The following is a 13,960-nucleotide window of genomic DNA, read 5'->3' as shown; positions in this document are numbered from 1 at the left end:
TGGACCTTAGATAGAAAACAGCTGAGGGGGCGCCTGGGTGACTCAGTGGGGTAAAGCCTCTGCTTTACCAGGGTCCTGGGATCGAGCCCCGCATCGGGCTCTCTGCTCAGCGGGGAGTCTGCTTTCCCCTCTCTCTCTCTCTCTGCCTGCCTCTCTGCCTACTTGTGATCTCTGTCAAATAAATAAATAAAATCTAGAAAAAATTAAACAAAAAAAAGAAAGAAACCCACCTGAGCTCAGAAGGAACCTTAAAACCAGAAAAACTGCTGAGATACAGGTGAGGTCTGAAGCAGCTCGTTCCCTGGCAAAGTCAATGTGAGGGACTCCCTGCCACAGCCCAATCCTGCAGCCCCTGAGACCAAAGTGAGCCACAGCTCTATGTCTTCACGGCAGATCTGGAAAGGAGATGTTACCTCTTTGGCCCATGCCTCCAAGACACGGGGCCTTCAGGGCTGCTTGCTAGTAGTTAAATCTGTGACTACCAAGTTAACTCTCCAAGTGGACTTACCTAGTTGTCTGAATCTCCCAGTAGATGGGAAGCTGCTGAGGGTAGATGTACTGTGTTATTCTCTTTGGTCTCTCTTAGACCCACCCACAAACGGGTGCTCAAGAACAGTGGTTGAATCTAATTACCTTAATTGCAATCTAACACCTCCATTTGGAAATCTAATATGCGTTTTTATAACAGTTGCATCACAGTATATTTTTATATAATCACTACAGTATCTTAAAACACCTGGGTGGCTCAGTCGTTAAGCGTCTGCCTTAGGCCCAGGTCATGATCCCAGGGTCAGTTCCTGGCTCAGCTGGCAGCCTGCTTCTCCCCCTCCTTCTGCCCCTCCCCCTGCTTGTGTTCCCTCTTTCACTGTCTGTCAAATAAATAAATGAAATCTTAAAAAAAAAAAAAGGCACATTATGTGAGACAAAACACTCTTCATTCCCACAGCACTCAACTCTTCCTGTCCTAGGCTTTAGTGTTATCTGACATGTACCACCACAGCAAGCCAAATGTCTAGAATTTACCCATAATTCTTATCTTTCTTTCATCTCCCGTATCCATCCATTCATCTTAAGGCCCTTTAGGCTCTCCATCCAAAACACATGTCAGATGGAACTACTTCTCTTCACCTTTTCTGCTCCATTTGGTTCAGGTTTTTCTCTTATCCAAACTATAACATTGACCCCCTAATTACTCTTTCCCTCCTCGATCCCTTTTCCAACACTACAGCTGGAATGGTCTTTATAAAACATCTTCCCACTTAAAAAGTTTTCCGATGACTTCTCTTGAATTTTAGGGTAAAATCCAAACTCTAAACATAACCCACAAGGTCCTAAATGCTCTGGTCATTTCCTACTCTTCCTTCTTAACTTCATCTGTTCTCCATCACTTGCCAGATTCACACCACATGAGTCTTTGCTCTGTTCCTTGAATTTCCCACGTTTCTTCCTGTCTCAGGGCCTTGTCACTTGTTTCCTCTGCTTGGAACATTCTTCCTCAGATATTCACATGTGTAGCTTCTTGCCAGGGTTTAAACACAAACCTGATCTCCTCTGAGAAGTCTTTTTTGGCAAACTCCTTCCTAGCACCTTTAAAAATCAGTACCTTGTTCGAGGCACCTGGCTAGGTCAGTCAGTTAAACATATGACTCTTGATCTCGGGGTTGTGAGTTTGAGCCCCGTGTTGGGCACAGAGATTATTTAAAAAAATAAAATAAAATCAGCACCCTGTTTTATTTCCTATACAATACCTGGAATTATTTTATTTTTCTGCCTGTTATCATTTGCTTCCCTCCACTAGAATATGAATTCTATGAAAGCAAGACTCTATCTGGTTTACCACCATCTCCATGGTGCCTAGGACAGGCCTGGTACATGATAATTCTTCAATAAGCATCTCTTGAAGGCATAAAGGAATAAACACCAATTTTCAATATTTGTGATTTATCAAAAAAAGTTAACCTATTTCTGTGGAAATCTTCAATAAAAAGGAATTAAATTATCCAGAATATCTGGAATATATCCAGAATATATGTTTTTAAATATGCTTGAGATCAGCAATTAGAAATTAATATGAATTTGGGACACCTGGGTGGCTCAGCCGGTTAAACATCTGCTCAGGTCATGATCCCAAGGTTCTGGAATTGAGCCCCACATTGGGTTCCCTGTTCAGCAGGGAGCCTGCTTCTCCCTCTCCCTCTGCCTGCTGCTCCCCCTGCTCATGCCCTCTCTCTCTCTAAATCAAATGAATAAATAGAACTTTTTCAAAAAAGTATTTAATACGGGGCGCCTGGGTGGTTCAGTCATTAAGCATCTGCCTTCCACTCAGGTCAAGATCCCAGGGTCCTGGGATTTGACCCGCATCAGGCTCCCTGCTTGGCGGGAAGCCTGCTTCTCCCTCTCTCACTCCCCCTCTTGTGTTCCCTCTCTCGCTGTGTCTTTCTCTGTCAAATAAAAAAACAAAATATATTTTTTAAGTATTTAATTTGAATTTAAAAATGTATAGTAGCCAGAGACAAGTTGATCCTGGCTTCTGAAAATTCATAAAGGTGAGTACAAACTGAGAAATCATTGCCTTGAAATCCATAATTAAACAAATTTAAAAGCTACAATTAAAAAGGTTTATCTTTGGTTTATCTGTCATTACTTTAAGAAGCAATTTATTGCCGTTAAATACCCAGCATCAGCAATAGAAAACAGCTATCTTAGTTACTGTTTTTCGTTAAAAATATATCCTTTTACTAAGTGAGTCCTTATTCCTTTGAATATATCACATAATAGAATTCCCTGAAAGATGCTTAACTTTAGAAGTCTCTACCTTCTATGGAGCTTTTAAAGAAGATTGTTTGTATTAAAGAAGATTGTTGTATATCCTACAACAGTGCATACTACTGATCTAAAAGCCTGCATTTGCCATGTAGTGTGGGCTTTGACTCCAACATGAAAGTAGATAAGTCTTCTGAAGAGAGACCATTTTTCCCCAGTTCCTAAGTATCCACATTCCTTCCTCATTCTGAAGGCCTTCCCTGGCCACGCCCACAGGGGCTACTCCACCTCCAACTCTTCTGAGTCTGCCTGTTCAAATCTTAACAGCTTACTGAGCCAACAAACACACTGGGTAAAGAAATATTTACTCAGTTTCATGGTATAACTGGAAAATGGAGCCACCAGAATGAGATTGGAATAAGCACGGTTGTGCAAGAATGGTTAGTGCCAGAGCAAAGAGACAAATACGGGTTTCAATTTCGCAAGCCAGTTGCTGCCTAAACCATGTGTTTATGGGGCTGCATAGGTCCACCTGATTTATCCTTTCTATTTCAAATAAAAGTGTGCCATGTGGATTAATATTGACCTTGATCTTCTTCTTAAGAGAAGAAAAACAAGATTCTTCAAGTCTCCTCACACCTGTAAAACAAGCAGGTATTCTCTCCTCTCAGACCAAACTTTTATTTTTTTCATTGAAAAAGATACGGAAATCACAGGATATCTGTGGTCAGGGACTGGCTCAAAGGGTTTTTACGGTCCCTTCATTCCCAAAAAAAATGCAGTGCTAGGAAAAATTCAGATATTGCCTGAACTGCTCCTTCAGTTGTCTGGATGGTGCTCCTTATTTAACTGAAGGTTGATGACCATGGGAGCCCCATGTTTTCCAGCTGAATGTCTTTACTCTGTTGGGACATCCTCCAAAGCAGGGAGTTACTCATAGTCTTTTGACTTGCTCTGGGGCATAACTTATGGGCTGGTGGTGACCATTATCATTACTCAGTTGGTTCGACCAAACCTCTCTTAACTCAATTGGTTCAACAAAGTATAGTTGCTTTCTAGTCTTATTTTTCTGTAGAAAATGGAAAGCTGACTCATATACTTTATAAACCAAGAGCTTTTTTTCCCCCAAAAATTTGTAGAAATTACCTATTCTCCTCACTTAATACAAATAGAACTTATAGAAAGAGAGTCACAAAATATTTAGAGATCCTTGGTTAAAAATAATCAACAACTGGGTATATACCCAAAAGAATTTAATGCAGAGTACACCTGTGTTCATAACAACATTATTCACAATAGCCAAAAGGTGGAAACAACCCAGGTGTCCACCAACAGAGGAATGAATAACCAAAATGTGGTGTACATACACGATGGACTGTTACTCAGCCTTAAAAAGGAAGGAAGCTCTGACACAGGCTACAACATGGGTGAGCCTTGAAGACATTATGCTGAGTGAATTAATCCTTTTGCAACAAGACAAACACTATATGATTCCACTATATGAGGTCCCTAGAGTAGTCAAAGTTAGAGATGAAAAGTAGAAGAGTGGTTGCCAGGGCAGGGGGAAGAAATGGGAAGTTATTCTTAATGGATATAGAGTTTCAGTTTTGCTGGATGAATAGGGTTTTGGAGATTGGATACACAATAATGTAAATGTACTTAACAATATTGAACTGTACACCCAAAATGGTTAAGATAAATTTTATGTTATATGTTTCACCATAATCTTAAAAAACAATCAATAGCAATTACAATCCATTAATTTCATCTGTTTCCTTTAAGAAAATAAAAATCTGCACATATTAGTGTCAGACGGTCTTAGACCCTTAAATGTATTTTCCCAAGAGTTTTCCTCACACCCTTCTAATCTGTAATCTCTTTCCATTCATATCAATTCATTTATTTAAATTCAATTTAGCATAGATTAAATTCATTGGAATAAATAATAAGGTATTTGATCTTTTTACATAATATTTGTATTTTCTGGCTTTTTAGAAAAGTATTGCTCAGCAGAAACTCTGTATGTTTTCACAATAATCATTTTCTTGCTTCTCTGATCACTGTGGGACTTAGCACCATGGATCAAAGTTCGAGCTTCCGGATCAGAAAGCTGCTTACCGACTCAGATTTGGGGCAAGCTAGTTAGACTCTCTGTGCTTCAAATTCTTTATCTGTAAAATAACAAGAATAATTGTACCTATCCCTAAGGTAATTTCAGATAATACATGTGGTACATTGTGGCTTATTAACATTGTTGAACTTCAGAGTTATTGAACTCTTCTTGATGTTGTTATTGTTGTGATAGCAGATGGGCCCCTGACATTCTTTCTCCCTGGTGTGTGACTTCCTGGATTGTTCTGCGGCAGACTCACTCTCCCTTCTCTGTATCAGCAGAGAGAGTAGAGATCCATCATTACCTAGCTTCTTCTCAACAAACTTGTCACCCCACAGGTAACCAGGGCTCAACATGAAAGCCTCAAACACACTCCAATGGTGTCCTCTGCTACTGCCAGATGCATAATAAATGTCTGCTAAAGGAAGGCTTGAAGAATGAGTGAATGAATGAATCAATCAATCAACTTTCCAGCCTTGCTAAATGCTGCCAATATCTTAATTAAGCAGGTGAGCATGACAGAAGAATGGCAGGTTATGTTAACGGGTGCTTGGTTTGAACTTGCTGTGATTGACAGTGACACTCTAAGACATGAATTCCACCTGGCCTGGGTACCTACGAAGTCTCTGTAAAATATAGAATTAGATTTATGAGGGTTGCCTGCAATTATAATTGGGCAGCAAATGTTGAGAAGTGTGGAATGCGCACTACATTTCTGGTGCATGAAATTCCACAGATATTTGGAATGAAGAGAGTTATTCAAGATAAAAATCACATTGTAATGAAGTATTACACTGACTGGCTTGGACCTGTGGATTTTCTATCAATGAATCCACTCACTTTAATTTAAGTCAAATTGTCCAGCATGATTGAAGACACTCTTGAGGGAAGAACTAACTGTCCTAATCTAATCATCAAAGATCTAATAGCCTAGCTGAGGGCCCAAAACATACTTTTGATGTGGCACCATCAAATACTGGACTGCCCAATGCAGGACTGAGCCATGAGGGTGGAGTTGCCCATCAGACAAGCAGGAGTGGCAAGGTGTCAGAGACTGAGAAAATCTAAGAGGTCAAATGCAAGAGACCAAACCCATAAGGCAGTGTGGAATAAAACCAACAGGAATCAATCATTTAAAACAATCACTGTAACATTCCTCAATGAGGTAAATGTGAACACTTCTAAAATGAGAATAAAGATAGGTGTTGTCAGTAGAGAAAGAGAAACTAGTCAAATGAGCCAAAAAGAAATTTGAGAATGAAAAAATAGAATGTCTGGGGCACCTGGGTGGCTCAGTCATTTGAGAGTCCAACTCTTGGTTTTGGTTCAGGTCATGATCTCAGGGTCCTGGGATAGAGCCCTGCATGGGGTTCTGCACTCATCAGGGAGTCTACCTTCCCTCTCCCGCTCCCCCATCCCCTGCTTATGTACTCTCTCTCAAATAAATAAATAAATCTTGGAAAAAAAGGAAAAAAAATAGAATGTCTGAAAGTAAAAAAACTTACTAGGTAGGCTCAATAACAATGGAAATGACAGAGAGAAGAATCAGAAAATTTGAAAATAGATCAACAGAAACAATCCAGGGACACCTGGGTAGCTCAGTTGGTTCAATGTCTGACTCTTGGTTTTGGCTAAAGTCATGATTTCATGGGTTGTGGGATCAAGCCCCAAGTTGGGCTTCATGTTCAGTGATGAGTTGACCTGAAGATTTTCTCTCTCTCCTCCTGCCCCCATTTGTGTGTGCCATCTCTCTCTCTCTCTCTCCCAAATAAATAAATAAACCTTTTTTTTTTTTTAAATAGAGATGATCAATTTTAAGAATAGACCAAAAAAAAGGATTAAAAAAAAAAGCAGTCACAGGGACCTATGGGATAATATCGATATCACTGGAGTCGTTACGAAGAGAGAGACATCGTGACAGACAACGTATCTGAAGAAATAATGACTAAAAACTCCTCAACTTTGGTAAAGACATAAATTTATAAATTCAAGAAGTTTAGTTAGCCCCAAACAAAAAACTCAAAGAACAACATGCTTATACACATCAAAGCCACGCTGAAAAACAAAGATAAAGAAAAGTCTTAAAAGCAGCCATAACAAAATGATGCATTACATAAAGAGGAACAACAACTCTAACACTACAGTCACTAGAGATCACTAAGGATTCCTCATCAGAAATTATAAAGGCAGTGGAGCAATATCTTGAAAGTGCCAAAAGAAATATCAACTCAAAATTCTATAATCTGTGAAAATGCCCTCCAAGAACGAAAGTAACATAAGGTTATTCTTGATGAAGAAAAACAGAGAATTCATTGCTAATATATCTGCTATCAGAGAAATTGCTAAAGGAATTAAGGCTGAAGGAAAATGTTCCCAGAGGGAAACTTGGAACTTCAGGAATAAAAGAAAAACAATAGAAGTGATAAATGTCTTTAAAAAGTGACATTTTTCTTTTTTAAGTTCCCTAAAGTATGTATAAAGTTTGAAAGCAAAAAATTAGCCTTGTCTGGGAAGGTGTAAATGTGATGCATCTAACAGCCATAAGATGAAGGGGGACAGATAAAGTGGCCTAAATGGTTATAAGTCCTATATTTTATCTGAAGCTATAAAATATGATCTCTACATAGACTGAAAACATGGTTATATATATTTTAATCTGTACAGCAACCACTGGAAAAAAACACAAACAGATATAGCCAAAAAAGCTAGCAAATAAATTAAAATGGAATACCAAAAAATATTCAAAGGAAGACAGGAAGAGGTGACAGAAGAATGATAAACACAGGAGACAAATAGAAAAATAACAAAATGGTAGGGTCAACCGTATTAGTTATCATATTAATTATAAATGATTTTAAATACACCATTAAAAAAAGATTGTCAGATTGGACTTAAATAAAAAACAACTATATTTAAAAAAAAAAAAACAAACCACCAACAACTATGTTCTACTTACAAGAAACCTAGTTTAACTATGATGATATACTTATACTAAAAGGATGAAAATAAACCAGAGACAGCAATCAAAAGAAAGCTGTATTGTTTATACTAATATCAAATTACTTCTTAGGGATAAAAAGGGACAATACATAATGATGGTCAAATAATCAAGGAGACATACAATCATCAATTTGTATGCAACTAACAACAAAACATGAAGCAAAAACTGATAGGACTAAGCGGACAAACAGATAAGTTCACAAATGTACTTTGTTACATCAACATTCCTTTCTTAGTAATCTACAGAACAAATAGACAGAAAATCAGTGTCCTTTAAAGAATATCTACCAGAAAACAGTAGAATACGCACTCTTTTCTAAGAACTGTGAAACATTCACCAAGATAGACTATATGTTGGGCCTTAAGACAAATTTATTTAAAATGAATTTAGAAAAATTGAATTCATACAAAGCATGAACTTGGACCATAATGGAATTAAACTCCACAGTATGTGTTCTTCATTGGCTCTCCGAGTGCCTGGGTTGAGTTTCAGCTGCCCACAGAAGTCATTTGCTTTATTAACTCACCCTTTATTGGTTGCTTTTGCTTTTCTGTCTCACTTCCCTAACCCCATACCAACGTTTTCTGGGATCATTTCCAAATTCACTCTTTCTGGAGGTCTGCTTCTGGAAGCCCAAGCTAACACAGCTGCATATACAGTCAACTCTCATTATTTGTGGAAGTGAGCATTTCTAAATTTACTGCAAACAATGAATTAGTGAATACTGAGCAGTATTGCTCCAAGGGAAAATACAGTTAGGTTCCTGTGAGCCTCTGGTCATGACATTTTCATCAACTAATCAATATATAACCTTGTTTTATACATGTTTCTGTTTAAAGACAACTTATTTTTTTAAGATGAGAACTTTTTTTTTAAAGATTTTGCTTATTTATTTGATGAGCAGAGATCACAAGTAGGCAGAGAGGCAGGCAGAGAGAGAGAGGAGGAAGCAGGCTCCCCGTGGAGCAGAGAGCCCGATGTGGGGCTCAATCCCAGGACTCTGGGATCATGACCTGAGCCGAAGGCAGAGGCTTTAATCCACTGAGCCACCCAGGTGCCCTTAAGACAACTTATTTAATATACACGGAAAATTTCTTCAAGATGGAATTCAAGTCAGCAGCACTATTACTCATGTTTCAATGAAGCTTATCTAGCACCAAATTCCCCAAAAGACACATCACAGTCTTCTTGCACTTAGATACGCTAGACAGCACTTCAACACACTACGCTTGGAGGCCATTTTAAACGGCAAATCAACATCACCACCACCAATAATACACACACACACACACACACACACACACACACGTGGAAAACATGACACTAAATAGACCATGAAAAGGACACTTGTTTACAGACACTTGTTTATATTATGAGACCTGGAAGAAGAAGGCAGAGCATCACCTTATTCCCCTCAGCTGGGAACATGCGTGTAGGGCAACTCCAATATTTTGGGGCTCTGCACAGATCTGTGAATAACTTGAAAGGCCCAGGAGTATTGATTTTGAGGTTACAGATAAATTTTAGCAAGTGAATTCTCAAGTACAGAGTCTGAGAATAATAAGGATTGACCGTGTTTTCTTAAAGCCTCAATTTGGTGGTTTATGGATAGAACTTTTAATTTACTCCTTTCTTACACAGAAAAGAGAGGCCAGATCAACATCTGCTAGTCTATAAGGATGTCACCTTTTTCCCCAACCAGGGATGCCTTTCTCTGACCTCTTTCTGAGCCCTGGAATCAACATAAATTATTTAACGTTGTGCTGAATACATCGCTGATGATTCTTTTTGTGACTCCCCTTGGTTCATTTTTTATTATAGCCATTGTTCTTGCTCTTTTCTATGCATCTGGACAGGTTGTAAGTTAAACTTTGGTGTGAACAAGAAAAGCTGGGAATTACTCCGGAAACAGCAGCCATTTCCTACATGCTAATATCTATCAGTCCCAATCATTCTCAGAGCAGAATTCCTGAGGGAGATTTCTTTGTGTGAGAAAAGGGGTTGAAAGGTAATCAGCACAAGACTGGTTTGATGTTTGTGCAACACGCACACATACGATGTGGGTAAAATAGATGTGGGTGAATGAACAAATTATTCAGGCATAGGGAACTCAGGCAGAGGTGTTACGGTAAGTCAAATGTTTACTTCTGAAATGTCTTTCTTCTCTAAATTGTAATAATTGAAAAAGACAAATAATGTGCAAAAGCATAGAAGATCCCAGAATACTATTTTTAACATCATTTTTATCATATCTTTTAATAACATAGAAGACTGTATAAGAGGATGATACAAAGCCTACACAGAAAAAAGGAGGATTAATTTGGTAACATAATAGTTACCATCAATATGAAAACATAATAGAGGTTTAATGGATCACAAGCAATGTCGCAGAACTCAAGCAAGAAATAGTTATGATATGGAGCACAGAATGTGGACTAATGATCTTTAATGACTAATTGAAGAAAATGTATTTCTGTGCCTCCCTCCTAACAGAAATTTAGAGATTTAAATAATACCATAGTTTCCTTGATCCCATATTTTCTAGTTTGTTTTAATGCAGGAACCTGGCAATAGTCAAATTTCCTCTCCTCACTGAAATAGTTCAAAGCACAAAAACATTGATATTAATTCCTTCTGACAACTTAATAAAAACACTGAAATTTACTCACAACTTATTATCAAAGGTGGAAAAACATGGCCTAGAGAGACATTTTCAATAACTCATCCATCATTCAACACGCAATTTACAGACTATGTTGTATCAAGCAACGTGTCAGAAAACAGGATCTGGGGTTTAATGTATGTGGAATTCTTCTTAGTGTGAGCCATTGGGTGACTAACGAGACAAATTACTAACCAGACACACAGGTGCTATGAGAAAGAGAAGTAGGGGCGTTATAGGCACTCAGAAGGACAGAATATACCCAGGGGAGGGTCAGAGGCAACTTTCCTGGATAGGATGGTGATATGAAGATTCAGAGAAACAGGGCATTCCAAGTTCATCTGCAATGGAAGTTTCAAGTGTGGGGTCGGTGGGAGATAAACTGGACTGGGAGGCCAGGTCCAAATCTTGAGGGCCTTTAGATCAGGCAAAGAAGTTTGAATTTTTTCAGAAGACCAAGGTGACCCACCACAAGACATGTAATTATGAGGGGAGGTTGGGGAGAATTACGAGTGTAGTGTCAGGTTTATCATTTAGGGAGACCAGGGAGGGTGCAGATTGGCAATGGGCTGCCGATGTGGTGCTGAAGTCAGCAAAACTGGTAAGTGGCTGTGATGGTAACTTTAGCAATGATAATCCAAATAATGGCAATCCAAACACATGAGGACCTGAGTTAAGACACAGATAGCGGTGAAAGGAAAGAAGTGAAGAAATATGGAAGAGTCACAGTCACTGGAGCTTGGTAACTGGAGAAGTGAGGTGTCAGTGGGACAGAGGGATTCTGGGATGTGTCCAGGTCCCTAACGTGCAGTTAATGGGACAATGGTACCAAAAATCATTCCTCATGACTGAATGTGACAGCCTTGTTGTATGTCATCACAGTACCTGATGTCCTCAAAATCAGAAATAAAAATAATAATTATGACTGACAGAAGACTCACAAACAGTAGATTGCACTCTGTGATCTCAAAAAAACAAACATGTTTAAGATAAAAATGCCCCATCACTGAGCACAACACTGGGCAGTGGACATCTTGGCTCCTAAATCTCATTATAGAAGGACATGGATGTCCTCCTGGGCACCTGTGACCTCCAGGGGAGCTAGGGGTTCTCTGTACACAGAACAGCACCAAATTCCCTTCTCAGCAGACTCCCTCACCTGCAATCAATGCTCTAAAATCAGATCTGATCAGATAGGACATTCCCCTTCCAAGGCCTTCTTCATAAGCACTAGGAGAACCTGATCATATAACACAGTGGAAATTAAAACTTTGGATGAAGTCTTGACGGGGCTCTGCATTTCTTACTCTTATCTAGAAACATTATACCCTGAGCCTAGAGTGGGAATATTTGATTGTACTAAGAACTAGATAACCACACATAGCAGTTATAACTTCAATGGCTTGCCCCTGTTCGGAACACAAATCCAGACAAGTTGGTGTGTATATAGTGATCTTCACGCTCAGATGGAGCATCTAAGCAATGGTTCCCTTTAGCTGAGAACTGTTCTCTTGACCCACGGGGCCATCGTCATCATGTTTAGATGGCATGGCCTGAACTTCTGGTAACAATTTAATAGACCAAAGGTGCCAAGATGAACTCTCTGTCAGGAATGTCCATCTCCTCAATCATCTCCCCTCACTCATTCACTGGCATTTAATGGTCTTTAGTAAATACAACCAGCAGAGATGCCAATAATTTGTCTAATAGAAAAAAAAATCACCCTAGGGTTTATGGTTTTATTGCTCTGTAGACATTAACGAATTTTGTATATAACCTTGCAATCTATTCCAGCATTCTTTTCTCATACAGACTATATAAACTTGCTTTTCAATTTTTTTTTTGAAATTTGAACTGTTGCTTTTTGAACTTTGAACTGTTGGTTCCCTAATGAATGAGTTAAGTGAACCTTGGACAAATGTTCCTTCTACTTTGCTTAAGTTACACTTTGGCAAAGATAGCTAATTTCCCAACTCCACTGTTCTGTGTGAAATGTAGCAGACGTAAGCATGAGAAGAGTTCACCTGTATTGTGAAATGTTTCCCAACCCAAATATGCTCAGCATTAAGGGACTTCTTAAAAATACTAATATTTCTTTGAGAGGTGTTTCATCTTCTGGAGTCCAGAGAATTGCCCAGTATTTCTACAATTTCTGACTAGTGTATTTCCATCACCTTTGAGGGTCACCTAACTCAGCCCAGGACAGGACCCAGGTCTTTAAGAGACAGCTCAACCTACCAGTCACTACCTTGTACTACCTTAAGTTTTAGAACAATTCTAAATTGTTCTACTCTGGCCTTCCATCTTGCCCCCACCTGCACTATTACCCAGATCTGCCTGATGAGGCACAAATAGTAAATGGGCCATCAGCATGAAATAATAAAATTACTAGGGACTTCAACTCTGAGCTCTGAGTTGAAACAGGGTTCTGACCACTTCCAAGTCTCTGGTCTGTGTGCAAGCCACCTAATTAATCTTTCTTGACCTCCGTTTCCAAAATAGCAAAATGGGACAACACCATTTTTCCTACAGGATTACGGAAAGAAATACAGTTAGCCTGGCCCATAAGTATTCCAGTGTCAGTTTCAAAATCTGACTGGCCCCAGGCCTACTTGGATATTGCACCCTGAGCACTGTAAATCACAAAAATTTAAACTGGGTAAATTTGAAGAGCTAACTGACTTTTTTAAATGACCCATGAATCAGGTAGCAAGTCATCTAACATGTTGGGTTGCAGAAAAGGAAATGTTTTTAAAGGGAGAAGCGGAAGGGAGGAAATTATTAGCAAAGAACTCATTGGTTTTTGGCAAGGTCACCCTTCTAAGAGAACAGAAGGGGTTTATCCATAAATTTCCTGTTGACTGGTTAAAGGTTTTCATGGGTGGGGTGGATGGATATGAAACCGAAGTTTGTTTAGGTATTAAGTCTTAGTTTGCTAACCCTGCAGCCTTACCATAAGGTACTCTATTTTGCACCTGTGGTTTTCTTTTCAGCCCAGTTTTAAAGCAGTGATTTTTCTTGTTCTTGAACTGGGGGCGGTGACAGCCAAAGACCCTTCCAACTGTTAAGGATTCTTTCCCAAAGAAAATACTTTCTTGAATGCTTTGTCCGAACTCGAAAATATCCACAGTTATTGACATGAAAAGACGGGTTTAAAACTACTGGGCAGACCATTTCTGATCCCCAGGTGCTCTACCGGCTCTGTAAACCTTTCATCTTCGGCAGCGGTAAATTAGGTGGGGTGTGTGCGCGCGCGTGTGTGTTTTAAACACACCTTTACTGTTTTCCCCCCTTAACGCACAACCCCTTCTTGGTGGCTGGGGGCTGAAGGGACGTCGAGGTGCGTAGGGAAGCGATCGCCCCAGAGCTGGCAGTTCCTGTGTCCCCAAGACACACCTTCGCTCTTCCGAACGCACCCCAA

The sequence above is a fragment of the Lontra canadensis genome, unplaced genomic scaffold, assembly GCF_010015895.1.
Source record: "Lontra canadensis isolate GAN:19392208 unplaced genomic scaffold, GSC_riverotter_1.0 scaffold21, whole genome shotgun sequence".
NCBI classification, from domain to species: domain Eukaryota; kingdom Metazoa; phylum Chordata; class Mammalia; order Carnivora; family Mustelidae; genus Lontra; species Lontra canadensis.
This window is presented reverse-complemented; position numbering follows the sequence as displayed.